The sequence below is a fragment of the Typopeltis vanoorti genome, chromosome 17 (assembly GCF_054136105.1).
Source record: "Typopeltis vanoorti isolate ZY-2024b chromosome 17, IOZ_Tvanoo_1.0, whole genome shotgun sequence".
Classification (NCBI taxonomy): domain Eukaryota; kingdom Metazoa; phylum Arthropoda; class Arachnida; order Uropygi; family Thelyphonidae; genus Typopeltis; species Typopeltis vanoorti.
The window spans coordinates 109,781,862-109,809,599 of NC_143565.1; the positions used below are offsets into that span (position 1 = coordinate 109,781,862).

At 35.7% G+C, this 27,738-nt stretch overlaps 1 protein-coding gene across 11 annotated transcripts in view; it reads left to right on the forward strand.

Annotated features, from left to right (window-relative positions):
- LOC150097772 (solute carrier organic anion transporter family member 4A1-like) overlaps positions 1–27,738 on the forward strand; it is a 203,541-nt gene that overhangs the window by 66,972 nt on the left and 108,831 nt on the right. Inside the window, exon 1 of one of the 11 annotated variants that reach the window (XM_090407742.1) lies at positions 6,697–6,802. The exons of 9 other annotated variants lie outside the window; for them this stretch is intronic. The gene's annotated coding sequence lies outside the window, so the exon portion shown is untranslated. Of the gene's footprint in view, positions 1–6,696; positions 6,803–23,438; positions 23,547–27,738 lie in introns of those variants that run through there. One more of the 11 variants, XM_090407745.1, reaches the window with a different exon arrangement.

Consider the following 27,738-nt stretch of genomic DNA (forward strand, 5'->3'; position numbering starts at 1 on the left):
GAAGGAACAATTTCTCTACACTAATAAGCAAGGTGTCAATTTGAGTTAATGTAAACATGAAAATGAAAACAATGTTACTGACATCTGCCTACCTCTACTTCCTGATTTTTTTTTTTCCTGCCTCGCTGGCCTTGCTAAAATATTTTAAAAGCTCTTCCCCCTCTCTAATTTTGAAAACGGCTTTTGTAGAACTGGGCATTTAACCGCAGCTGTTCTCAAGCATTTTCATATGTAGTTCTCCCCCCCCCCTTCCCCTAACCAGGAGGAGGGAAACAAATGAAATTCAATATTCGAAGTAAATACTGATCACTACATCAGTGGCATAGCTATAGCTTTTGCCGCTCCTCTCAATCATCATCAAATTCCTGCTATGTACCCTCAAGGGGTGTACAGGATATGATAGCACTACATGAAAAATTTACGTCATTACTAAATTCCTATCTACAATTTTCCTCCAAATCAGTCTGTTACCTGTCAAGACTCCATCATTATCAGATCTTATATTTCTGTCATCTAAGGCACTTTGTACCGTATCAATCCACCTATATCTTGGTCTTCCTCTGGGTCGTTTTGCTGCCCACCTGGCAGAGAATACTTGTTTTGCTAATCTTTCCTCGCCCATTCTGTTTAAGTGACCATACCACCTGAGATTAGCTCTGCTAACGCATTTCTGGATGCTAACAACGTTAAGTTCTTTCCTAATATCCTCATTTTTAATAAGATATTGCCACTGATGCCATCTGTTCAAGTGTTTTATTTCTAACCCAGCTCTCAGATTCATAAGTTAAAACTGGTTTGAACACTGTCTTGTTTACAGCTAATTTAGTGTTCTGACTAATTTCTCTCTTATTCCATATGAGTTTATTCAATTGACTTCCTGCCATACTAATGCCCCTCTCAATACACACCAAAAATACTACAAAAAGTCAAAACGACGTATAGGGAAATAAATTAAAATACTGTTTTTAGTTTTAAGTATAGTTATTAAAAACTAATTATTAAGTAATAAAAATTACTAAATTAACATAAAAGAATCGTCGAAAATTAAATCGTCTCGCGGGAAAAGTGTAGCTCAGTGGATGTGGCGTTTGCACACCACGGCGCTTGGCTGCACGAAGGAAGACTTGGTTTCGAGTCTAGTCGGTGACTAGAGGAAATTTTCTTTAGCCTTTTTTGACCGGTTCCCGAGTTAGTCGATCTCTGGCACGGGCAAGCGGGTTTTTCCTCCCGGAAACGCAAGAAAATCGACCGTAGAACCCACATTATTTCGGACATTAAATATATTGCGTTAGGGTTAGGGACCACGAGATGGCGGCAGATTTGAGCCGTCTCTCTTCACTGAGTACCGCTTAATTAGTGATAGCCTTGGACCATCTATCTCTGATTGGTACCAGTGGAGATTGAACTGCCCACTCAGTCTCCAAAAAGTTAGATAGGGCTAAAGGCCTCGCCTACTCCTGTATACGGGAATAAAAAGGCGTTAGCTGATTTTTTTTTTTTTTTTCCCCACGTGAAAAGTGCCTCAGGGGCGGATTCCTCTTCTTAGCTACGCCACTGCACTACACATAGCTTCTTTTATTAAATTTCATGAAGATAAAAGTATCCGTAACTTAACTGCTTGAATGGTTATTATAAATGAATTAAACATATTATTCGCTAGGTGGCAGCGCACGTCATCAATATTGCCAAATACGCGCGTATTATTACAAATAAACGATTTGCGTGTTTTTTACCTAAGTATTTGTTTATTCTAAATTAACATGATAAAGGTTTTGTAAATAGAAGCCATTGAATGGAAGGTACGGTCTCCAGATGAAAACTATGTCGTGTATTCTTAAGAAGACAGCTTGACCAAATGACGTAAATTGAAGTGTATGTGTCTTATATGTACGTGATGGACATCACGTATCTACCAAGTAATAGCAATCATTTCGTGTACAATACATGCTAAATAGTTGCGGGGGGAACCTCATTTGATTCCGTATGCCTGCTTTTTTAGCTAGTTTTGTTAATAAAGCAACAAAAATCATACTACGGAACAAACAAGTGATTTTTTTTAATTTATATATTTTGAGAGTTAATTTATTGTTCATTGCAGCACGCACTCAATTAGAAATCTTCGTTGCTTGCATATTAATGAAATATGCAAGCAACGAAGCGTAAACAACAATGGAGCCAATAAAAAATCAAAGTAATTATAAACCAGCAGAACAAATTAATTATTTTGGCTGTAATATAAATTAAATCTAAAATTTTGTAGAATTTTATTTAAAAAAAAAATGGGAATTTTAAATTTAAGTTGATATGATACAAAAGTAATAATAAAAGACCCATAGTTACGAATCTTTCATGTTTTTTTTTTTTTTTTGTTAAACCATGTTGTGTGGAAGTGAAACATGAAAGCAATTAACCAACGAAGTACTTCGACAGAAACGGCTTCTACAGAAAACAGGCAATTATATTAGACAAGAAAATAAATACAGCATTTATAAGAAAACGAGATCGAATATTTCATAATAAAATGATTTATAGCTTTCAACACTTTTTTTAATACCAAAAGTGTCACTGCTGTTAGTCAGTGAAATATGGAGAAACATTGACGTGGATATGATTTTCTCAAAGATATCCGAAATATCGACAATTGCAATTTCAACTCGGGACAGTTTCATGTAAACACTTATTAATTCAGAAATACTTATAGACAATAAAACGTTTGTATTGTATAGTGACATCAATCATGATCATTAGTTTATTTTGGCATATGTTGTATTTGCAGGTATTTTTGCTTAATTTTGCTGTTTAAATTGATTCATTTGAAAGGACTTCTACAGAAAATAGGCAATTATACTAGACAAGAAAATAAATACAGCATTTATAAGAAAACGAGATCGAATATTTCATAATAAAATGATTTATAGCTTTCAACACTTTTTTTAATACCAAAAGTGTCACTGCTGTTAGTCAAAATTGACAAATTTGATTACATGTCATCACTCCAGGGAGGAATTACAATTAAATCAACCATCCCGGGACTGATTTAATCACGGAAATTACTGTATAGAAGCATATACCCTGCAGACCAATAATACGCATCGTAAAAACGAGCTCTTTCACATCAATTACAGATTGAAATTATTCACAATTGATTTTTTTTGATAATTCTCGCGGAGTCCACAGAAGTATGTTATCTGTGAAAAAGTACGTTTTTTTTTTTTTTTTAATGTTTGCCAACAGTTGTAATTCCTTTCATTAAACTGGATGAATAAAGAGATCTTACAGGTGCTAACGCATTTTGTGAACATATCCACCCATTAAGAGACTTGCTATTTTTCTAGAATAGAAAAATAGTTTTTGACAGCAAGTCCTTAATTCTTATAAGATATTTAATTGGTTAAGTTCCCTCGATTACTAAATTAATTTACTAATGCATATGTTAATAACGGTTTGTGTTATTTAAATAGTTTATATAACACAACTATTTAATTTTTTTTTTTTATAAATTTAAACGTGTTTAGTGTTGTAAAGGAACTATTTGAATGCGTGAAAGTAACTAAAGTTGAACTTGGAATTCAAGTTAAGTAACTTTAAAGGAATATGATTTTGAGATGGTAGTTCAAATGATAAATTATGCAAGGGTCGTTTGAAAAGTTCTCGTACTGTGATCCCATTGTTAAATAAATATTTAACAAATAAGGCTTCAATATAATCTCCATTTTGTCTTATCACTGCTACCCAAACAGTGATAAGACAAAATGTTTCTTAATATTGAGGGATTTTAGCCGTGTTAGACTCTTAAGTAAATTATATTATTATTAAATTTAATCGGCATTTTATAATCTCTTCTTTAGAACAGTAATCTGTGATGTGGAATGGTGAAATTCGCCGATGACGTCAACTTATGTTGCCAACCAGTTTCACTTTTTGACTTTACTTTAACAAATCATAGATAAAAAAAAATATAGTAACTTGCACAACATTGTGACAAGATACAAATCCTCGCCAGTAGTTTTACAACAACAAATGTAGTTAAAGACAATGTGAATGAGTACATACAGTTTTTACGAGTGTCAATAATTATATATTTCGGGCAGTAGCGCACTCAGGGGTTTAAGGGGGGGAGGCGATTTGAGAATACACACTGCATCGCATACGACCTATGACTGAGCATCTGCAATGATCGCTAATTCATAAGTATACAAATAGAAGACACGACACGACATTAAAAAAAATATATTAATTAGGAAAAGATTCTTGGAAAATTTTCTAGTGTTTTTTCCCTTTTTCTTTGGAGAAGGCTGAGCCCCTGCCCCCCGGGTGCGCCATGGATTTCAGGATTTATTAACCTAGATGCAACTGCAATTATGTACCTGTTGTTGTTATTAGGGTAGTGATATTTATTTTTAACACACACACAATATTTGAATTTGTAAAATGATCTTAATAGCAGGGATGCCCTAGATTAGCGTTTCCCAAATGGTGAGTCAGGAAAACTAAATGTCAGGTCGTCTAGAAAACTCTCGAAAATCTAGGTGTTTCGTTTTTTCACGAAACTCTAAAATACAAGTAAATATCGTTTATTCGGGAGTAATGAATAAATTTAATTAATAGAAACGAAAAACGGGTGCGCGGCGACAACCGCGCCACCTGCCGAATCGTTTGGCGTTCTGGCGTTTGTTTTACTCGCCCACCACGTCTCACTCTGCTTGTTCAGTTTGAGTTAAGCATCGAGAGAGCATATTTTTTTGTATTTACTGTTACGTGTACCTTACCCGTTGGGTTCGCTGAACAACCGTAATTATTATTATTATTGTTTCTAAATAATTTATTTCATTCTTTCTTCATCTCGCTTGTCATTACCCATTTAACGATGGATAAATGGGTAATAAAACAACAAACAAACATTGTGCCAGTTACAAACTCTTCGATTAGCACCAATGAACAATCGAGTGACGTGCAGCCGGGCACGAGTTCTGAGAACAGCACTAACAAACGGCCTCACGATGTGTTGTCTACTACTCTTACAAAAACAGGCTTTTCAACACTGGTTTTTCTAAAAAAAATAAATATAGAAACCGATTGGAATTCGAACTGGATTTAAGAATAAAGTTATCATCTATTCCTCCAAACCTGAAGTTTCTAGTTAATAAACAACAGCATCACACTACTCATTAATAAATTACTTGGCTTTAGTTTAGCTTCTTTATTATAATAATAATAATAAATGAAAACTCTATGAACATTCAGATGTTTCATTTTACCTATTGGCCATAAAAATTTTAGTGGGTCACGAAGATGAAGTATTAAAATAACCGGGCCACGGAAAAAAAAAAAAAGTATGGGAAACCTTGCCCTAGATGATCGATGCCAAATTGTATATGAACGATTCAGATGACCACAGTCTTGCTGTCCGTTGTTTTTAATACGAATAATACACGCGGTTAGGGATGTTACCAAAACGACTGTCTGATGCTTTGTGCGAATCTTTATCGCTTGCTGGGAAAGATCAACAATCGAATATCAGACTTGAGTAATTTTCAAGGTTTTTCAACTAAGACTCTTCAATGATCTGTGACAAAAAAAGTAGTAGTGGATCCAGTTTAGGTTTTGGAGTGGTGACTGATAAATGTTTATTTTGTCTGCGCGTTTAGTCTAGTGGCTTTGCGCTTCGCAACCATATGCTTAGGGAAGGAGTGTCCTGGGTTCGACTCTCGTCGCCGACGTGAGGAGTTTAATGATCTTCCTCAGCCATAGCCAAGTTAGCTGGTCTTTGGTGTGGACAGCAGTCCCCCCCCCCCTCAGTTTATCTGGGGTTTTCATCCCGCAAGCAGGCAAACCGGCTGAACACACGGATCTAAAGCCATAAATACTTAACCCCGCATGAGGGGGCTCGACTCGCCCCAATAGGGATGGGGGAGAAAAGGGAGTAAACCCCATATGAATAAATTTAAATGTTTATTAGGCTTTAAGCGTTTCATATTATTAATGTACTTTTAGTTTTTCACACATCTTATTTGAATATTTATATGTATGATAAAGAATAGAGTTAGGGTTGTTTTATTATTTAACTGGAAATGCGCAATATCATCCTGTCCCGATTTCGCGATGGTTGGGAGACCCGAACATCCATACCTGGATTTACATTGGGCTAAAGAAAGTTAGGCTAACATCACGCACTTTTTCATCGTGCCAGATTCGATTGTTCCCTTCTTATCGACCAACCCCAATAAAATAGATATCTCTAAACTACATTACGGATGGTTAAACAACCAAATAATATTTTAGCAGTGGTAGGTAGTAAGTTTTTAAACTTTGAATACCATTCTTTATCTTAAATAATTATAAGATGGAATTCTTAAATTATGGAGTATTTTACTAATTTTGACTGATACTGCCTTTAGCACAATCATCGCATATTTTGCGTTTTTACAGGAAGCAACACCATTTCCCTTACTCCAAGGAGCAGAGCAGCCATTTTGTTCAATCTATGCAGCTAATCCAATCTTGGTTTTCAAACAATTGTTTTGTTGAGAAACTTGATGTGCTTTTGGTGCATTACGTTTTGATTTGATTTGTTACTGCTTTCGAAAGAGAATTTTAGATGAGTATTTGTAATTATTTATAAAACATCCTACATAAAGCATGCTACATATTATATTAGATAACTCTTTTGTGATTCTTTCAGACAGATCATGGCTGACAAAGAATTTGAGTTCGTCAGTTACCCAGTTCGGCCCCGTATATGTGATTCGATTCAACTTGAAGTATTTACCTCCGTTTGCCTTAATTTAATTCAAGTGATTTGGTAAATAATTTGTAAGAAATCGAATTTGTAAATAGTTTTGAAAAATATTTTTTCTATTCATCACTTGCTATTTCGTATTCCAAAGCTACCTATTTGGTAACTTGCTCTTTTTCCATTTTCTTTTTAACTAAACGCAGATACGATTTGCTAGCAACGACCACAGAATTGCAAATATTTTTGGCTGTTTGTTTCACTGTCAACAGCTGCTACCCATTCTGTATTACAGCTTGTAATTTTTTTTTTCTTTATTTGAATGTTGTCTACCCTGAATCCTACTGTAAAAGTGTTACAGGCAGAAGAGTTTAGAGCTGTAGAGAGAGAGAGAGAGAGAGTAGGAATAAACTTGTAGAGAAGCACGAAGGTATCGAGTTACCAAACCTCCTATTTGATTGTATTGCTTTTTTCAATTAATTTTGAGACCATTTTTAGTATCTGCGGCCTTAACATATGTTAACACTAGAAAACAGTTAGGATTATTCTATTTTGTGTGTTCGGCTTGTGTTATTGACCTCGGTACCATGTTATTGAGGTCTGTCACGCGAATAAGCAATTGATTTCTAGTTCCTAAAAAATGAAAACATTTCTATTAACGCCTCTTCTGCTTTTTTTTTTTTTTTTTTTTTTTACTGACACTTAAATGATGCTCGTTTTCTTTTGCGTTCAAAATATGGTTCTGTACTTTCTCCAGATTTTTAAGTAAACATTCAGATGGCAGTTCCAGTGCATGGAGTTTTCTAAGAGTGGTGGAAGCACTCGCCACTCTGTACAGCCGTTTATTTTCTTAGCCGCCATAGCACAATTAGTCCGTTCTGTACTTAAGTTATTTTTACGGATCCGTTTCTAATTCTTCGAAGTAACTTTACAGTGCTTTCCATCTACTCAGAAAGTCTTTTAAGTTTAAAAGAATAACATCTTCGTTATGGATGGTGGATGTCAGAATGGAAAAAAATCGTCAACGTAGAGCTGAACTGCCTCTACTTCTTCGCATGATAAATGCTCCACCCTTGTGAACACTTAACATAATCAGCTGCATAATATTTCACTTCTCTTGTTATCTTTACGTTAATGTAGTATTTATACATTGAAACTGCTTCCAGTTTATTACGGAAGCTGTTGGCCTTCTCTTTAGATGAAATACTGTAATTATTTAATTCGAGGAAGACGTGGGTGTGAGTAGTTAAGTAAGAAAGGAGCCCATTTCTTCGTTGTAATTGGAAATACTGAATACAGGTTGAAATCTGGATTGTGGTTTGAATTAAATTTAAAAACCACGGAAGCAAAAAAAAAACATAAATAAATACAAAAATAAATAAATGAATGCTATGCGAGCTTGAGAGTGCTTTTGAAAGTTAATTTTTACTGATTTTGTTAAGAACACCCTTCGCTGCTATATGCAACAGCTTAGATGAAAATCCTATAAACGTATGCTCGAGGTATGATGTAAATTTGAACCTAAAAACATCGCCACTGAAGTACTTTCAAAGCACTTCTGCGGCTGGGGGGGGGGTGGAGTTCACATTTCCGTCTGTGATGCTTTTCAGTGGAGAGTTTTTTTTTTTTTTTTTTTTTTTTTTAAGCCAACTAAACGAAGATTCTAATGTGAGAGATTTTTTTTTTCTTACTTGAAATTTTACCTTGAAAGAGAAACTATTCCTTGAATACTTACTGTCGACGTATTTTTAATGTCAGCACCTTTTGCGATCAATCAAATGATTCCTATTTTTAACTCTGAACTGGTTTCTGACTTCCAAAAATTTTGTCTGTCAAGGGAAAAAAAAAACAAAAGAAAAAATCCCTATTCTAGTAAACTGTTTCATTTTAAATTTTACGTAATATCACTCATCGCTCTGGAGTGACTGTTACTATTTTTAATTGATTGTAGACATTTTCTGTGACCTGCTCGAGTACATGTTTTATCTTTAAAGCATTACATCATCCTTTCCTTCATTCTGCCAAATCCTTTCGAAGTTGAGCTTCAAATGTAATTATGGGTTCTCTGCCAAAAAAATAAAGGAAGCTTTCAGTACTTCCTGTTAAAGAACTCCAAAATGCAATTGTGATACCGAAGAAAATATCAGGAACCATAAAACCTGCCGGTGTAGATTTAGTAGTGTGCGTGTTTGTGTGCCAAAAGAAATCGTAGGAGACTTTCTTCCTCCCTCCTTCCCCTCATTAGTTTCATCAAAGAAGGCTTCAAACTTTTTTTATTTAATGAAAAGACATTTTTCCTCTTTACCTGGGGTGCTTTGAAACATTTTGAATCTATTTGGGAATATGACGTGCACTTTTCTAAAGCATATTCAAAAATGACCTGTCATTCAGGTCGTATCACGCATGACGAAATGTCTAACAATGATAGACGTTACGTTACACCCCACATTTACTTTTGGGTGTCTTTTAGTCCCATTGTATAGCCGATTGTTTCAGAAGAACGGAATTTGCTTAGATCATGAACAGTTGGCTTCGTTTATGCTAACAGTGTATTCTGTCATAGTGACGAGGTGGCTTTTCATATTCCGTAACTCGTTTCATGTAGGACAGCGCTGCCGGTTTTGTCAGGGACATTTGAAATTGCTATTCCCCACCTTTCCTAAGGATGTGAACAGATGAATAGCCTTCCTTTAACTCAGACCTTGCAAATAGCGATCCTCCACCCATCTTGGGTATGGACTGAAGCAGTTTGAAAGATCTCATCATGGTTATTCATTTACGAGAATATGTATACGCAAAGCGGTCGAATGCGGGGCACGTGTCCTTTTTACAATTTATAAGACATTTGCATATTTTTTCGATACTGTCAATGAAAGCAATGTTACATTGAAAGCGGTTTTTTTTTTTTTTTCCCACCGGGTGCTATAAGTCAACATTTTTAATGTGATTTCGATTTGCATAAAAACTGGGAACCTTATACCATTCTAGAAAGAGGGGGGGGGAAACGTAAATTGAATTCGCGATTTGTTCCCCACAAGTTGACCGACAACCAAAAAATTTATCGAACTGAACACTGCAAGGACCTCATTAAAACCGCTCATAATGACTCGCTTCCTTGAGTATGAGCCCGAAACAAAGCACCAAAATGCTGAGTGGAGACCACCAGAAGAAGGGCATTCGAAAAAAAAAAAAAAGTCGCTTGGAGAAGTCAAAAGTAAAGATAATGCTAATTTGTTTCTACGATTCCAAGGGCATTATCCATAAAGAATTCGTTCCGCCTGTCCAAACGGTCAATGGTGAGTTTCATCTCGAAGTTCAAAGCGATTGATAGCGAGAATTCATCTCTTACGGCATGAATATCGTGACGACCGACCATTCGTCAAAACACAGTCACACTTGGCACTATAACTGGGCTTCTAATGAAACAAATGTCATAAACAGTTGACACAACACTAACGAAGGTTGCTGCTTTCGACAACAAAAAGATACAACAGGTGGCGCCATTAGTTTCTTTTTGGACAGAGGGTGTAACTTCCAATATCAAAGACAAGATATCTGTTAAATTAATGTTGGCATTGTTTGAATTCAGAACTTTTCAAAAACGGCTGACTTTATTTACCCAGCATTAACATTTCACACAAGTTCAGTTGCTTTAGTTTATTGACCCAAGAATTTTATACATTTTCCATGTTTCGTTTTGATTGCAATTTACGAAGTCGCGGATCTGGATTATACAATAATTTCTTTATTCGGTTCGTTCAGTGGACCTTGCACTGATTTGCTCTAAATATTACTAGGTGAGGGGGGGGGGGGACTGAAGGAATCTCTCGTTCTCTGTTTACACAATAAACAGAAAAAGGTGGTTCATAATTGATCTTTCTACGTAACTGAGCATTTTTAATCTGGGATTAACTGGAAATCCTTACTCAGTATTAAAGCGGAAAGGTATGCTGTAAACCTGAAAGACTTTTTTTTGCTCTAAGCAGCAGATAAGCACGGTTGTACGTGCAAGTTCTTCTTTGCGCTAAGACTGCCGAGTGTGAAAAACGGTTCTCGGTGTTTTTCGAGGTTCATTGCACAAGACAGTCGTGCTATTGGTCAGCATATTAGATGAATGAAATGCATGTCGGGGATTACATGTGCGTGTGCTCGCGAGTTTCGGCTGTATGCTGTGATTATCCCACTACACTTTGTTAAAACTTTGTTAGCATGCTGCTTGCATGTGTCAACGTTTGTACTTAAATTGGTCCCACGAGAGATGGTTTCCTGAAGCGCGGAACGAAGTTTTTTTTTTTTAGCACGCAAAATTTAAAAAGAATAGAACAAAATAATAATAAATGACATACATTTCAGTTTGTCCACTGAGATTACGTACTTGTTGGAGCAACAACACAACTCATGGCTTTCCACCGCCACAGTGTGTTTTTAACGAATAAACTAGCGTTTAAGTATGGTATCACGTGAGTTGGGTTGCATGAACAGGAGTTAAAAAAAAAAAAAAAAAAAAAAAAAAAAATCGTGCTAAACCTCCTGGAATTTGTGAAAAACAAATTGACTTTTTATAACATTGTACAGTGAGTGATGTACCCAGAATCGAACTGGTTTTGTTGAATATATCCTTATCTATGTAATATCCATTACATAAGGATATATTCAGTGGACCAGAGCTGGTTGTTGATTTTTAAGAATAAGCAGATCCTCTCATTTTGACAAAGTCCTCAACCATTTGTGTTTTAGTAAAAAAGCAATGCAGAGGTATGTGCTGATTCATTCCCATATTTAGTCGAGATTTTTAGGCAAAATCTAAACATGATTGGTGGGAAGAGAGTGTGATACAGTCTGATCTCAATATATGCGATTTCAATTCTATCCAAGGATCATCGGTTGCAATAACAGTTTTAAAGTGTCGAACCTTCATCCAACGTCCGTCATACCTTGAAAGTTTTTTCCCACTTGGTTAGGCTATAATAAATTTAGTTTAATCCTTTATCCAAGTAAGCAAACAAAGTTTACACCTGAAATATCTTGACTGAGGCAACTCGTGGTAAAGGTAGACAAAGCTCTCATCAGTCCTAGTATCTCCCATAATGCCAAGCACATCTGCTTGCGGACAGGTATAATGCTATGCATTAAGGGAAGGGCCACTACCCAGACCGATTTCGACTTTTATTGAGGTCTCGTCAGTGGGCGCCTTTACCACGAGTTGCCTCAGTCCTGAAGATACTTCAGGTGCAAACTTTGTTTGCTTACACTTGGATGTAGGATTAAACTAAATTTATTATAGTCTAACCAAGTGGAAAAAAACTTCCAACATCTTTCTCTAAATCCAGAGTAATTTAATAAGGTGGTACACCTTTTTGGCAACTGATATAGGTAAATATAACTTCTCCATTGTTTCTGCTTTGGTATCATCACCTCTGAGTCTGGTTCCCAGTGTCGAGACCTCAATAAAGGTCGAAACCGGTCTGGGTAGTGACCCTTCCCTTAATGCATAGCATTTATACATGTCCGCAAGGAGATGTGCTTTGCATTATGGGAGATACTAAGACTAGGAGTGATGAGAACTTGGTCCACCTTTTACCACGAGTTGCCTCAGTCCTGAAGATACTTCAGGCGCAAACTTTGTTTGCTTATACTTGGATAAAGGATTAAACTAAATTTATTATAGTCTGTCATGCCTATACATGACGGACTATAATTATATAAGTACGTAATACGCACACATAATGACTCAGTTGTTTGCAACTAGTTATGCGTCCAATTACAAATGATAATGAAATTGAAATTATAAACTCACGAAAATGCTTTAGAAGTGTTTTGAAATTGCTCCATAACTGATGTAAAAAAACGAATTTTTCCTGTTTACTGCGCAATTGAACTGTAAGCAAAGAGCTCGGTTTAAAAACTAATAAACATCTATCGTTCGTTATTTTTTTCACTTTGCTTGTTTTAAAGATTGTTTTTATTTAAAGTGCTATGTTACTAACTTCTCTTTTGAAGTCGCCGTTCGAGAAACAGGAATGCTTTACGTGAGTATTCTGAGGATTTAAATTATGTAAACGCTTTATCAGCACTGCCTTTTTTTATGTATGCTAAGACCTTGAATAACAAGCCACACTGTCTTCTTTCTCTAAAGATAAAAAGGAAAGAAGAAAACATTAAGCAGCGCTGATCAAAGTGTAAGTTTTACTTCTGGATACTTGGTAAAGATATTCTTTCTCTACAAAAAAAAAAAAAAAAAAAAAAAAAAATGCTGACGTCATTACTTTTTTAATGATGATAAAGTGATACGTGTTTATCATTGTAATCCTTGTGTGTTCATGGAACTGGTTTGTCTATTCTAAGGGACGTAAAACCCGAGTTTCCTGGTGAAAAAAAACCCTACCTCGTAGAGACCGGTTAACTCGCCTTTAGTCGAAAGAGACCAGATAACATTAGGCATGAGGAATCGAACCCAGGTCTTTCCGACCAAAGGGTCGGAAAGACCTGGGTTATCAGATATTATACTGAGACTGGGCTACGGAGGCACAACATCCAGCATAAAATATATAAAAATTTAAAATTGCAACAAAATAATGAAATATTTTCAGGAAAAAAAGAAATATATTTAAATTGGAGTAAAAAGTTAAATTTTTCCCTCGATTTTTCTCTAGCAAATTCATCAATTATTTTCGAAGTATCGATGTTATTTAATACTTCTTATTCCATATACAATAGAATCTGTATTTGTTTTTTTACCCTTAAGACAGAAAGATCTTTCCCCCGATGAATTGGGAACAGGAATAGTCAAACAAATAATTTCTATATTTGTGAAAGTTGACGCCAGGTTCGACACCTGCTTGATCCGCCTCTGCTCACCCCCCTCCCCCGCCGCAATACACAACATTATAATTTTGTACTTGTACTAATGTACACGAGTCAGATATAGAGGCTGGTGTATGGCAGTATATATGCACTCCGTTTTGTATTGCAGATCCAAACGCCCTTTGGATCTGCAATGCTTGGACCTATGATAATTTAGTGGGATGTTCTGTTCTTTTTTTTTTTTTACAAGTTTTCTCTTAAGACCTATTATCAGATATTTTATTTTTTGCTAATCAGTGCAAGACGACAATATAAAGTACTATATTTATTACCTAAAATATTAAATATGAGAAGACTAGCAGATAAAATCCACCAATCAGTTACTGTATACTTTCTATAAGCAGTATAAATATTTGTTTACATGGTCTGTTTTGATTTCAAATAGTTATGAAATACTTTTTATAACTGAGACTTATATTTAGAATATTAGATAATTCAATAATTAGGAATAGTACATACATATTTGTATCATAAGAATGATTGGTGGTCAGGGTTACTGAACTTTTGCTTGTTGATGTGATCGAAATGAGCTCAGCAAGGCAATTTAGCGCCGGTCCCAAACACTTTGGGAGTTCCCAAATCTCATCTTTATAGCTCTGATAATGAGTATCCCCTATGTTGAGAGCTGTTTTGCAGAATATGTATTGTTTCGTAACATTAAAAATATGCAACTCGGTAACTGTTGTGGGAAAAAATAAATAAAATTACAAATATACAAATGAGTCTTAAGATAGCGTATCCTGCCTGTAAGAAACGAAGACGGCTTGATAGCACAGATGTGGCCTAACGCACCAGGAAAGTTGAAATAACTATTCAGAAGGATAATTTAACTCAATCCAAATGTGAGAGTGCAATTTTTCTGTAACTGTTGATTCGGTATTTACCAAATAAGGTCCACACAAGAACTTATCGATTACAGCTCTAATATGAATATAAGGCAGTTTTATGCCATGGAAAACAAATATATAATACTTCAAAAACTTTTAACAAAAGGAAGCAATCAGAATTCACCTATATACAAGTATTAGCTAGCAATAGTCAAATTAGTTCCACTGAATCCATCTTGTCCGCGCGGTTAGCCTAGTGGCTATGCTCTTCTCAACCATATGCCTGGGTAAGAAGTGTCCTAGGTTCGATTCCCGTCGACGACGAGAGGAGCTCAAGGATCTTCCTCAGCCATAGCCAAGCTAGCCGGTCTTGGGCGTGGACAGCAGGGTTTTTCATCTCTCAAGCAGGCAAACCGGCCCAGTGAACACACAGGGATTACAGTCATGAATGTCGCCCTTAAGGGATGCAGCAGAGGAGTGGCGAATGGCTGCATTAATACGCCAGAAACTCCTCATTAGGAGGGGACTCAACCCGTTCTAGACGGATGAGAAGAATAGGATAGGAATCCATCTTGCCGTTTAACTACTAAAAAATAAATAAAATGTAAACTCACTTAAGTAAATACGCCCTAAAAAGTAATATTAAGAACGTAGTAATCAATTAGTATGAGTGTTCTTGGGAATTAATCTTCCCATCTATTCATGTACACTATCTTCATGTCGGCCAATAGTATTACATAATTTTAGTATTTGCCAGTAGCGCCTAAAAGGAAATCCAAATATCATTCATGTATAAGAAATTTAGTTTAATCCTTTATCCAAGTGTAAGCAAACAAAGTTTGTGCCTGAAGTATCTTCAGGACTGAGGCAACTCGTGGTAAAGGTGGACGAAGCTCTCATCACTACTTGTCTTAGTATCTCCCATAATGCAAAACACATCTCCTTGCGAACATGTATAATGCTATGCATTAAGGGAAGGGACACTACCCAGACCGGTTTCGACCTTTATTGAGGTCTCATCAGTGGGAGCCAGACCTAGAGGGTCATACTAAGGTGGAAGCAATGGAGAGGTCATATTTACCGATACAAGTTGCCATAAGGTGTCTCACCTTATTATTAAATTTCTCTGGATTTAGAGAAAAATGTTGGAAGTCTTTTTTCCACTCTTCCAATAATTAGGTGAGACACCTTTATGGCAACTCGTATAGGTAAATATGACCTCTCCATTGCTTCCACCTTCGTATGACCCTCTAGGTCTGGCTCCCACTGACGAGACCTCAATAAAGGTTGAAACCGGTCTGGGTAGTGTCCCTTGCATTAATGCATGCATGCATCATACATGTTCGCAAGGAAATGTGCTTTGCATTATGGGAGATACTAAGACAAGTAGTGATGAGAGCTTGGTCCACCTTTCCCACGGGTTGCCTCAGTCCTCAAGATACTTCAGGCGCAAACTTTTGTTTGCTTACATTTGGATAAAGGATTAAACCAAATTTATTATAGTCTTACGAAGTGGGAAAAAAATTCCAACATCATTTATGTATGTTTTCAATATGGTCTATTATCTGACTTGATTTTTAGCTTAATTTCGTGAATGAGGTGGGATGCCATCCATCCTTCACTTCAGTTCTGCCAATACTCAAAGCTAATTACAAACCAAACTTCCTGTTTTGCCTACGTGCTTAGGAATATGCATTAGTCAAACCAGTTATTCCCGGAGTTTCTCTTTAAGTCACTGAAATGACTTCCTGTTTTTCATCGCTTGTTTATTAATTCATTTTGAAAGGATTGTCTATGGCTAAATTTTTTATTAAGAAGCAGCTACACAGTATATTACCAGGACTAAAAGTTATTTTAATCCATACTACTGTTATCCTCTGAAAAGAAAAATAGAGACTCAAATTCGTTATCTCGATCTACTACTAAGACGAGAATTCAAAGATGTGCGTCATATTTGATAAGGCCGAGTTATTAACAACCTTTTGGATAAACGGTCGAGAAATGAAGAGTGAAATGATTTATTTAGCGGCCATAAACCAAAATGTAGAATTATGATATTAATTATGATATATTTACTGTCCATTTAATCGCCTATTTCGTTTTTGAAGATTCTATTTCTTTATTGACTCACACCCACGAAAGATTGAAAGTTATAGTATATTAGTAATAAGGTGGCCTTAGGATTATTTAAATTTTCTTGTATTTTTTTAACCTTCCGGAGCTCGCAGCTGATCTGACAGATACATGCAAAATGTTTAATATAAATATTCTTACACAATTCAGTGTATAACTTGGAGGTCATGAGTAGGTGTGCATTCATATGTTACGAGTGATATTCCGCACTGTTTTTTTGCTGTCAGTTTGGTTTAACTGACATGTTATGTAAAGGTTTGTGATATTGAGCAGTAAATTGTATCTGGGAGATACCACGACCTCCCATGTCAGTATAGTATGGTTTAGTTGTTTTTTATTCTTTATTCAATAATTTCTAGATTGTAACAAAATAAATAAACCATCATATATTATGAAATAGAGAGCCAAAGGCTTATTTATCATACTTCTCCTGTAGGAGATGTGCTTTACATTTATGGAAAATACTAAGGAAAGTGATCTCCACCTTTACGAGTTGCCCATTAGGTTGCTTATGCTTACATCCGCCGAAACTTTTGGTTTCTATATATTCGGCATGAAACTCTTGTAGTTTCTATATTCGACTATAAAATAATGTTGGATTCAATATCCACTTAATTTTTACCATCATGAATTATATATTTGCAGTGTTTTTTCTTTTGTTTTATTGCATTTTAGCACATAATAGTAACGAATGTATCTCTCAGATATACCGCGACCCACGCTGCAATTTTACCACCTCGAGCTCCGGAGGGTTAAATTCATTTTTGCGGGGTCTGTAAACCCTGTTTAGACCAAACATGGCAATATTACTTTTTGAATTGTAATTCAGAAGGAAAAAAAAAAAAAACTTCATTTGCAGTGAGGTCAAAATTTATTTTCTTAAAAAACAGAACAAATTTCCTTATTTTTGGGATCTGAACTGTTCTGCTTCTTTTTTTTAACTCCTTTCTAATGAAGGTTATTCAACCTAAGCACAGTAATGTCATGCCATTCAAAGTAATTAAACAGACCGTTTTAAACAGACTAATCCATAGACGCCAAAGGGTATTTCTGAATATAAGTGTTTATTGCAACAGCAAATTGGTTTCTCTGTTAGGAGGAAAATCTCAATTACTGGCCCGTGACTTTCTTCCTTCTTTGAGAAGAAAACACTAGAATATCCTGTCAGGGCAGTAGTAGTTAAGCAAAATACGATTCTTGGTATTACCTTTCATTAAGAAATAAATTCCACCCGTTCATAGATTATGCTAATGAAATGAAAAATTCACAAACTGAAATATAATGGTTAAGGACACGTTTTTTAATTTACTTAAATGGTCATAAAATTGTTCGTTTGGTTTATTTTAGAACAGCCTCTAGAAAATGATTAAAAAAATTCGCTTCATTGCTGGTTTTGCAAGTGTAGTATTCCAGATGCAATCTATTTCCTTCCTACGAATTGGCTAATAGCTCACCACGATGAAACTATATAGAAACTTGTAATTTCATGTGTTGGTGATTCCTGTCGCAATCGCTTAACTGTATTGGTTGATAAGAATATAAGGAAAGCTGTGACCTTGTAAACGAAAAGGGTGTGGCTGAGATACGACAGGAAAGCGATGAAACTGACAAGGTTACAATTGACTAGGAAACAATACAGTTACCACCAGGTATCGCTTTTGTACTTTAGTTCTAATCAGCTGCAAAATGGTTTCTTGGTATACACAAGAATACAAACAAATGCAGGTCTGTAAATGTTGGCTTACAATAGTTGACAATATGAAACACTAATTTAAGTTGTTAAAGAGGATTAAACATGTTCGTTGAAAAAAAAAAGTTTTGATAAGTACGGCACATCTTTTATTTACGTGATGGGATGAGGCTTCTTTTTTCATTGGTCTCATCTCCGATAAAAACAAGAATACTAGTTATAATGTACTATGACGAATATTTGATTGAATGTTTTAGTATTATGGTAGGATCCCCCAAAATCTTAACGTTAGCGCTCAATATAGATGTGCAGAACTAGAGCTTTGATGCTAGCTAAAATATTTGCGTATTAAAACGCAGGATTTTTTGAGGCATCAGACTGAATGCTAAGAAGTAGTGGCGAGTTTCTTGCCATCGAGCTACTGTCTTCGCGTATTTCTGTTTTGACGATGTAAACCATAAGTGGCCAACAGCAGGCCCGCATGCGGCCCGTAACGTGTTTTTTTTTTCGTGTTTTTTTTTTCTAAATATAGTAATTCAATACATATAAGTATTGCCTTGAAAAAATGAGGAGTTTATTTCTATTTAAGTTCTGTCTAAAAGTGTGCGGCCCGTGATGCTGCCACTCATCATATATTGGCCCTCGTATAGAATGAAGTTGGCCACGTCTGATGTAAACAGTCGCATTCTTTGCAAGCTCTTATTGTTGGCATGGAAACACGGAAGATAAACAGCACATCCGTCTTATTCAACATATTTTTTTTTTTTTTTTTTTTTTTTTAAGAAATTTGTTCAGAAATGTGTTGCATTTTAGATGGTAGACCTTTTTGCCTACCAGTGGGATAAGACCGCATCCCACTTGTTGAAGTTTTTTGGGCAGGTATGATGTTTCATCTATAGACCAGGGGCAGTGGATTATTTCTCATAGCTCACCCACAATAAAAATGTACTATATATTAGGTTTAGGCTTTCGTGGGCGGGATTAAAAAAATTGGAATAAGACATTTTTCTACGAGTTTTATTCTGCTTATCTCAGTACTGCATTTCAATTTATTATGACATCATTTAAGTTATTCATCTTATCTTTCATATAATTTCCTTACTACTACGATAGTTCACTTAATATTTCATTATTAGTATCCTGTTAACAATTTTAATTATAAAATATATTAATATTAGTGTAAGAATGTTTTTATATACAGTAATATATCTGTGTAGTGCTTGATTGTTTATTTCTTTACATTTCATACGCAGATGGCAGATTTTTTCCTCTGAAAACAAACCAGCTAGAGAATGCATGCAATTCACAGACTTAATATGATATTATCTGGCTGTAATTTCAATGTTCTCAAATTTGTAGTGATGGATTAGCGTCTGTCCGAGTTAATGTCGCTTTGATGCTTAAACTTGACTTTTATAAGATGCATAATTTTGTTTTTTTGTGTGTGTGTGTGTGAGTATACTAGTATTATAGCGGCAGGATATGCACGATCATTTAAAATAAATCCTAAATGAATAAAATTTCTACGGAATGCGCATATATTTCTATATAATATTTCTTATTAAAATCTCATATGAAAAAAAAGTACCGTAATAGGCAAGAAGGTAGGAGATTGACAGTAATTGAGAGGCGGATGCTTAATGGACTCCCCCCCCCCCCTATCATTGTTGTTGCTATGGTATTGGTCGAATTTAGAGAGATGAATTTACATTCCCAACAAGAAGGGTGTCCCTGGAGGTGAAATTCATCTCCCACTTAAACACATTCACAAACATCGATGTCATAGTGGGATTTCTATTGGTTAGAGAGCGGAGACGTCATCTATTAAGTTACACTTTTCTATAGCGAACATGGATCGATTTTGAAATATAAACACCTAATCAAAAGCACGACTAAAATATTTGAATAATAAAAGGTAAATAGCTCAGTGTTGACAGAGAATCTCAACGACATCTGTGAGACATGCGATGAACTACCATACATACAGTAAACCCTCGATTTAACGGACAAACTTTCCGGTCCGTATGTCACATGTGAAAATTAACACCCTGTTAATTTCAAAATGCTTTTAACCAAGATTTGCTTATAATTAAATTAACAGGTTATTTTTTGTTATTAATTTCCTGTTATTTTTAACAAATCTTGGCGAATAGGCCATCATATGTTGGAAAAACACTGTAGTAATTGAGCCGACGTAAATGAATCCCCGCTCATAAAACATGTTCGGCGAATGATTAGGACGTGATCACATCAATCGCACTGTAATTGGTTCTTTTGTCGCTTGGCGTGACTTTCTGTGGCAGTTTTATTACACAAATTTTCGTAATTTTAGGGAGTTAATTATATATATATATATATATATATATATATATATAATTAAAACAGCAGAATTCAAAAAAAAAAAACAACTTGATAGTTTTTTAAAGCAGGATTAATTACCTAAACCAAGCGCCTCAACATCGAACATTAACTTATCTAAAAGTGTGTGTAAAACATTTTATTTTGTTATTACAGTGCTAATATTGATAAAATTGCAGTATAATATTAGATATTTTTATTTTAAAAAATTCGCGATTTAACGGATACTCCCTTAGCCCCTTATTAGTCCGTTAAATCGAAGGTTTACTATATATTTCTTCAGGCTAACGAACATTAGCCGGTGATTTGGGATTTATAAATGCCAAGTATAACTCTTTAGTGGCCTAATTTCATCCAATCTTTTAGAAACAATACTGTGTATCCTTTGAAAACTTTGGTTAGATAATGCACCCTCTGTCCAAAAAGAAATGGAATTTTTCGAAAATAGAAGAAACTAGTGGCACCACCTGTTGTTTCGTTTTGTTGTCGAAAGCGGCAACCTTCATTAGTGTTGTGTCAACTATTTATGATATTTGTTTCATTAGAAGCCGAGTTATAGTGCCAAGAGTGACGGTATGTTTGAAGAACGGTCGGAAAACGAGTTTCAAAATGAGACCTGCGATTGATTTTTGTGTTAAACTTGGTAAAAGTTTTACCGAAAATCATTGAATACTTCAAAAAGCATACGGTGATGAATGCTTATCCTATACTCAAGTTTACGAGTGGTTTAAACGATTTCAAAGTGGTCGTCAGACGCTGGAGGACGACGAAAAGCCGGGCCGTCCAAAAACTGGACTGAGCGAAGTTAACATCCCAAAAGTGCGTGATTTCAGCAAAGAAAACCCGAAATCGTCCGTGAGATTGATTGAAGATGAATTGGGGATTCCAAAATCAACTGTACACAACATTTTGACCGAGAGTTTGGGCCTTCGTAAAGTGAATTCGCGGTTTGTTCCCCACAAGTTGACTGACGACCAAAAAATGTATCGAATTGAATGACCTCATTAAAACGGCTCGTAAGAACTCTCAAACTTCCTTGAAACAATCGTTACTGGTGACGAAACGTGGTGTTTTAAGTATGAGTCCGAAACAGAGTGCTGAGTGGAGACAAACAAAAAGATACAACAGGTGGCGCCACTAGTTTCTTCTATTTTCGAGAAGTTAGGTTTCTTTTTTTGGACAGAGGGTGTAAATTGCAATTGAAGTAACTGAGACTGAATCCAGTGTATCTATTAATTGCGTGCATTTTTTTGACTGGTTCGCTTGATAAAAAAACCCTACTACTGCCACATGAGACTGGCCGATTTGTTTTCAGTTGAGAAATTCTTATACCTGGGATTCAGAACGCCAGGTTTTATCAGCAGAGCAAATATCTCGTCCTTGTGACAGTTTAATTTTAGTATTAAGTAAAAAAAAAAAAAGTTTCCGATTTACTTTTAAATTCAAAATCCGTATTTTGCAACTTCCTGTTTCTTCAGTGAAAATATTATAGCTTGTCGAATTCAGGATAAAAGGTTTACTGAAGCCTATACAGAAAATGCATGAAGGGTTAGTCGAAGAGAACGCCCATCATTTCCTTGCTAAGAGCACGGTCATAACTAGTCGCTGTTATATCTGCGCCTCTTTATCCATTGTGACGAATTGTAAAGAGAATGTAGCAAATCAGGTTGTGTCGTCCCTTACAATGCCAGCTTCCCACATGGGCTCTCTGCGTTCAAAAGTTTCTTCGCGCGAGCATTAATACGAAGCAAACTCTGCTACCTTGGAAACGACTTTGTATCGTTATTGTGACACTGACAGGCTGTCACAGGATGTTACGCGCACCGTAAAATTTCCCCTTTCCCCTTATTATGAATGAAGGGGTTCACTTCAGCAGCCAAAACTGAAAACAAAGATTTGATTCGCTTTTCCCCATTTCCCTTTAACCATCACATATGGTTGCTAAGCAACCAGTTTGCTCACAGTTCATTAGGGAGAGATATGCCCTTGGAAACAACTTCTGAAAGTCGCAATTACACAAAATGAAGCACGCACGTTGAATAACGTCAATACTACCGTTTCCTTCTTGAAGTGTTGGCAAGTAGTCCGAAATGTTTTAGTATACAGTATTAAAAAAAAAAAAAAAGTGCTGATCTCCTTGGCAACATATGAAATTCTAGATACTACTTGATTTAGCACACCTCTCGAAAAATGAGAAGTGAGATCGTTCTAATTTATTTCGATAAAGTGCAAATATCGATCTGTAAATTAAATTAGTTGACATCTGGAGTGCTAGGCAACGAAATAAAAAAACTTCAAGGAAACAAGGCCGGTTTGGAACTTGAATGGTTTTTCTCTTATGAGAAACTCATCTCCCATAAGATGATAAAATTGCCGCCTTGTTCTTTTAAAGCAATGGATATATCAGAATATTTAAAGCTATGACATTGCTCAGTTGGGTTCTACTTCTGTAGAAGTCTGACCAAATGATTTTGATGTTTCCAAACCAAACGAGCAAAACTATCTAAATATTACTGTAAAATATGGGCTGACCTACATATCCATTCGGAGTATACAATCTTTCAGTTGAGGAAAAAGTGAGCAGTTAAGTACAGCAGAGTTTCGCTCGCTGTAATCAACAAGATATTCGAGTAATAAAATCTTTGGCTTAGCAGTGATCCTGCGTTGAGGTAACCATGATATGGTGATTAAGGGATTTTACAGCAACTCATATTCTGACGTCATCGTAAGCCCATACTTGACTAATACTAAATGACTGCGTGCAGAGACATTTTCAAAGTGTGTTTAGACAGTAAATACAGCATACAGACGTATATATTTGTTAGTGTCCAGTGGTGGTTTGTGATAATCCTGATTTTTACGAATTAGAGGTTCGATTGCAAGTTGACTGGATACTCATATTTTATTGCAAGCTGTCTTCTGTTGATTTTTAAAAGAAAAGGTAAACCTTCTTTTTTATTAATTTCAATTTCAGTAATGTTTTAATACATTCCTATATATTTTTCGGAAAATCAAGGCAACTGAATTATATTCATTTTGTAATTAAAACTGCATATTCAAATCGACTCGTTGATTTGAATTCATTTAATAATTCAAATCAACTTCTGTTGATTAATTTGAAGAGATTTAATTTCAGCAGAGAAACCAATATTACAAAGCATTGATTTCTATAACATTTCTGACAACTTTTTTCTTTATCGATATCAACTAAATTTCGAACAAAGCAGTATGTAATTGAAATATCACTTAGGTACAAAGATGTGGATGCGGAACCTGCTACAGTTACTTCTTCCTCTAGTCACACTGGACGAAAAAGGAACAGAGAATCTCTTTACACATGGAGAGATTCCAGCGAGCTCAAAATATATGAAATAGGAAAAAAGTGCCAGTGAATGCTGATGGAGTCGAGTGTTAGGATTCACAATGGAATCATGCATGGGTATCATCTCGCAGATCGTTCCATTTAAACCTGATAGTATCTCTCTCTGTGTATGCGCGCGCTCAATGTAAACTAATTATTGTTTATATATATAGTATCTCGTAAGAAGTAATATTTTATATAATATATATAGCAATCATATAATTAAAAATACTTTGCACCTCATTTCCGTTGTGTTACTTCATACTTTAACATTTTTGAAATATTCTTTAAATCTTAACTTTTCGGTTGGTATAGAATATTTCTCTAGAGGAGTTTATATCTGTTTGTAATTGTCTGCCACTTTGTAATTACCTTTTCTAGAGTGGAAGAGCCTTGAAGTAGAATTTACGTGTGTACCAGTGGAAAGGGATAAAGATAATCGATTCTTTTAGACAGCAAAAATAATACAAGCTTAACTGTTGGAGTATAGTAATGATCGATGTGCATATCAGTCATCCTTTCTACGTTGGGTAGAGAAAGGAAAAAACATTTTTCTCGTTACTGTTTTGAATATAAAGAGGATTTGCAGCTTCTATGGTGTTTATACATGTCTTGCTGTATATTTATGTTTAAAATATGAAACGTAGATCAATTTGAAAGACAATCTGCAATAACCTTGACTGTCGCTAGAATTTAAACCTTTTTCGACTGGCTGTAGGTAATGGAGAAGTTCCGGTTAAGCAATTAGAGCATGAACACCGGTGCCAGCTGCGATCAGTTGCTCGGAACCGTTTCGCCTATTAAGTTAACTGCATAGCCATTAATGTGAAGTTTATTCAGCGCAATTAAAGTCGTAATTAAAATATGGCTGTTAAAGTACTCCATATAGATTGCATAAAGAAATTCTATTTAAATATCTAGGACTTCTTTTCAGCGGAAGGGCACAGTACTTTTGCAGAGTATACATGTGCACGATACTTGGTTAAACCTGAGTAACGTGTTTTTCTACTCCACAATATTTCTGATAATTCTACTTAACATTCTGATATGCAATTTTAAAGGAACCGAAGAAATGTTTATGGAATTCACTCTTTCCAAGAAGAATTACAACATCTTAGGTCAATGCCATGTAATTCCGACCAGAATCTCAATTCATCCAAAAATGCAGATTGTTAAAATAAAATAATTTATTATTATTCCTGACACCTCCAAGGAGTCCGAAGAGTCATCGCGGGAGGACACCTACAACTGTCTCAACCACTACACCGAACCTCTACTACGAATCATCTCCATCAATGCCATCTATCTCCCACCACCACAACTAGTATTTTTTGTCTGTAAATTGCGTGTGTTCAGAAGGGCCGATTTGTTTGTATGCGGGATGAAAAACCCGAGTTTCCGGGAGAAAAAACGCTGCTACCTCCGTATGAGATCGTCTAACTCACCTTCGATTGAAATCGTCCACATAAAGATTCCTCCCGTCGCGACGAGAATCGAACTTAGGCCTATTCCAATCGAAGGGCGCAATGTACCGTCGTTCTTCCAATTGTGCTACGGAGGTGCTTATTTGGCTATGATTTTTCGTAATTGTGCTTACTGCAGATCATCCTCAAACCATAGTGTCTTCCTTCTGCGGGAATGCCATCGTCTGCCTGTTTTTCAAAAAAATAAAAATCTGCGTAAAGCCTTTCATTCTTTCCCATTGGGAGGTAGGCGTGGCTGTTTTAGTCTTCTCTTTTGGAGACTGAGAGGACAGTTGAGTCGGTTTTAATTTCCTTCCAGGTTCGCTTCATTGCTTTACTTCTGTTGGTCAGTTTAGTTTGGTAAGGCTATGGATGCCAGTGAATTGTTAGTTAACTGCTTGTGTTCTCCAGTCGGTTTGTCTGTTCTGCCAGAGGTACAATCCTACCACCTTCCTATGAGGTTTGCTAATTCGCTTTCAGCTGAAAAGTCGCTTCTTAGATGAAGTTCGGCTGAAATCTTTTCAATCAAATTGCAACTGTCTCGAATGTGATATCGAGGCGTTCTCTTCGTTAATGGTGACGATACACTTTGGTCGTAAAAATTGGTTCTATTTACCTTCTTAGTTCCAGAGGAAAATTTTTATAGCTTTTTTTTTTTTTAATTATTATTAAAGGGGCATAAGATGTTTTCATATGGAAGCGGAAATATTTCTCTTTAGATTTATCAGTGAGAAATTTTTTTAAGCATGTCTGTATTTTATTGAAAAATTGGACTTAGGGTTCCCATTGATCAAAAAAATAATTTATTACCTATCTTTTTCATGGTTTCCGAAATTCTTGAGTACATAAACGACTTGGAATTTGTGGTTGCTTTGAGGAAGAAATTTTGTTTCTGATTAAACTTCATCAGAAGGACGGCAAACAGCCGTCCTTTTGATAGCCACTGCTATTTAATTTACACATTTGCGATATTGTAAATCCGACTTTCTCCTGGTTACTAATCTCTGCAGTCTCTTCTTCTCTAGGAGTGCCTTGTACACGTGGCATTCTTTGCACACCTTTGATGGGTGCGAACTGGACGAACATAAATTCGAAATCGTTTTCTCCTCGTGATAGTTTTCATCATAATGCCCATTCCCATCATTACCAGTGTTATATAACATTGTTGCTCTTACACTCATGATCTCAACATGCCTCCTATTATAATTTAGTTTCCCTGACTCTGTGTTAGGTCTCATACCAGTTATTAGTTTTTCAACAATCCTGATACCAAACGCATTCAGGTGTAGGCCGCCTCTCTTACCCAATCTTCCCTCAAACTCACTTCACATTGAAATGAAATGTTTACAGCTGTGTAGTACATTGACGGAATTGGACTGTCGGAAATTAATGAAGCTAGGGATTGGAGATGGTACTGGACAGTAAGTTCAATAGTCATATTGCACAAAGTGACTCAAATATCACATAGGATTACCTGATTATTGAACACGCTGATAAGTAGATATAAATCAGTTATTATACTTCTGTATAAAGCTTGATTAACCTTGGGCATGGAAGAAATCAAAGGCGAGTGGCGGAATGCCCCAATTAGGAGAGTTGGAAATTTGTGAGAGAGAAATTGGTTGATAGGCAGAAAAGTGTTTGTAGGATATGGTTGAGACATCGCAGCCCTTTTTAGTAGGACTGTTATAGAGGAAATTTTTTTATACATGTCTAGCCTGGGGAAAACTAGATCATCTCTGAAATAGTATAGCGAATAAGTTCAAAGTGAAGTGTGACAAGTATTTAGGAATGATAATTAGTTCTTAGTGAATATTAGTGGGTCTCTGGCAATGAGTTTATGGGCTTCGTGGAGGTGTCATGTAATAACATTGTCATCAACTATGAATCGATATACTGGAGCGTGACAGCGTGTTTTGTTTAGTATCCCTCTCCCGAAAGCAACTTGTTAGTATTGGGTTTACAGATCAGATGTTAATAACCTTATTTAATAACTTCAAATCCATGATTTTATTCATTTAAAGAAATAGGGAGATACCGTAATGGGATTAAAGTTTATTATTTTGTCTGTATATAATGTATGTGATGATTGATATTTTGCAACACAATCTCAGCCGTTTCCCTTCCCTAAATATCGCTACCGGAGCAAAAATATCTTCACATAAACAACTTGCGCTCTAAACAGACATTTTTGTGTTAGTAGTTAACTATAACAGTTATTTTTATCAAGGGTTAAGTTTCAAGATCTGCTTTGAAATCTGGACTTTCCTCGTTCCATGATATAATTTGTCAACTTCGCTTGTAACTTC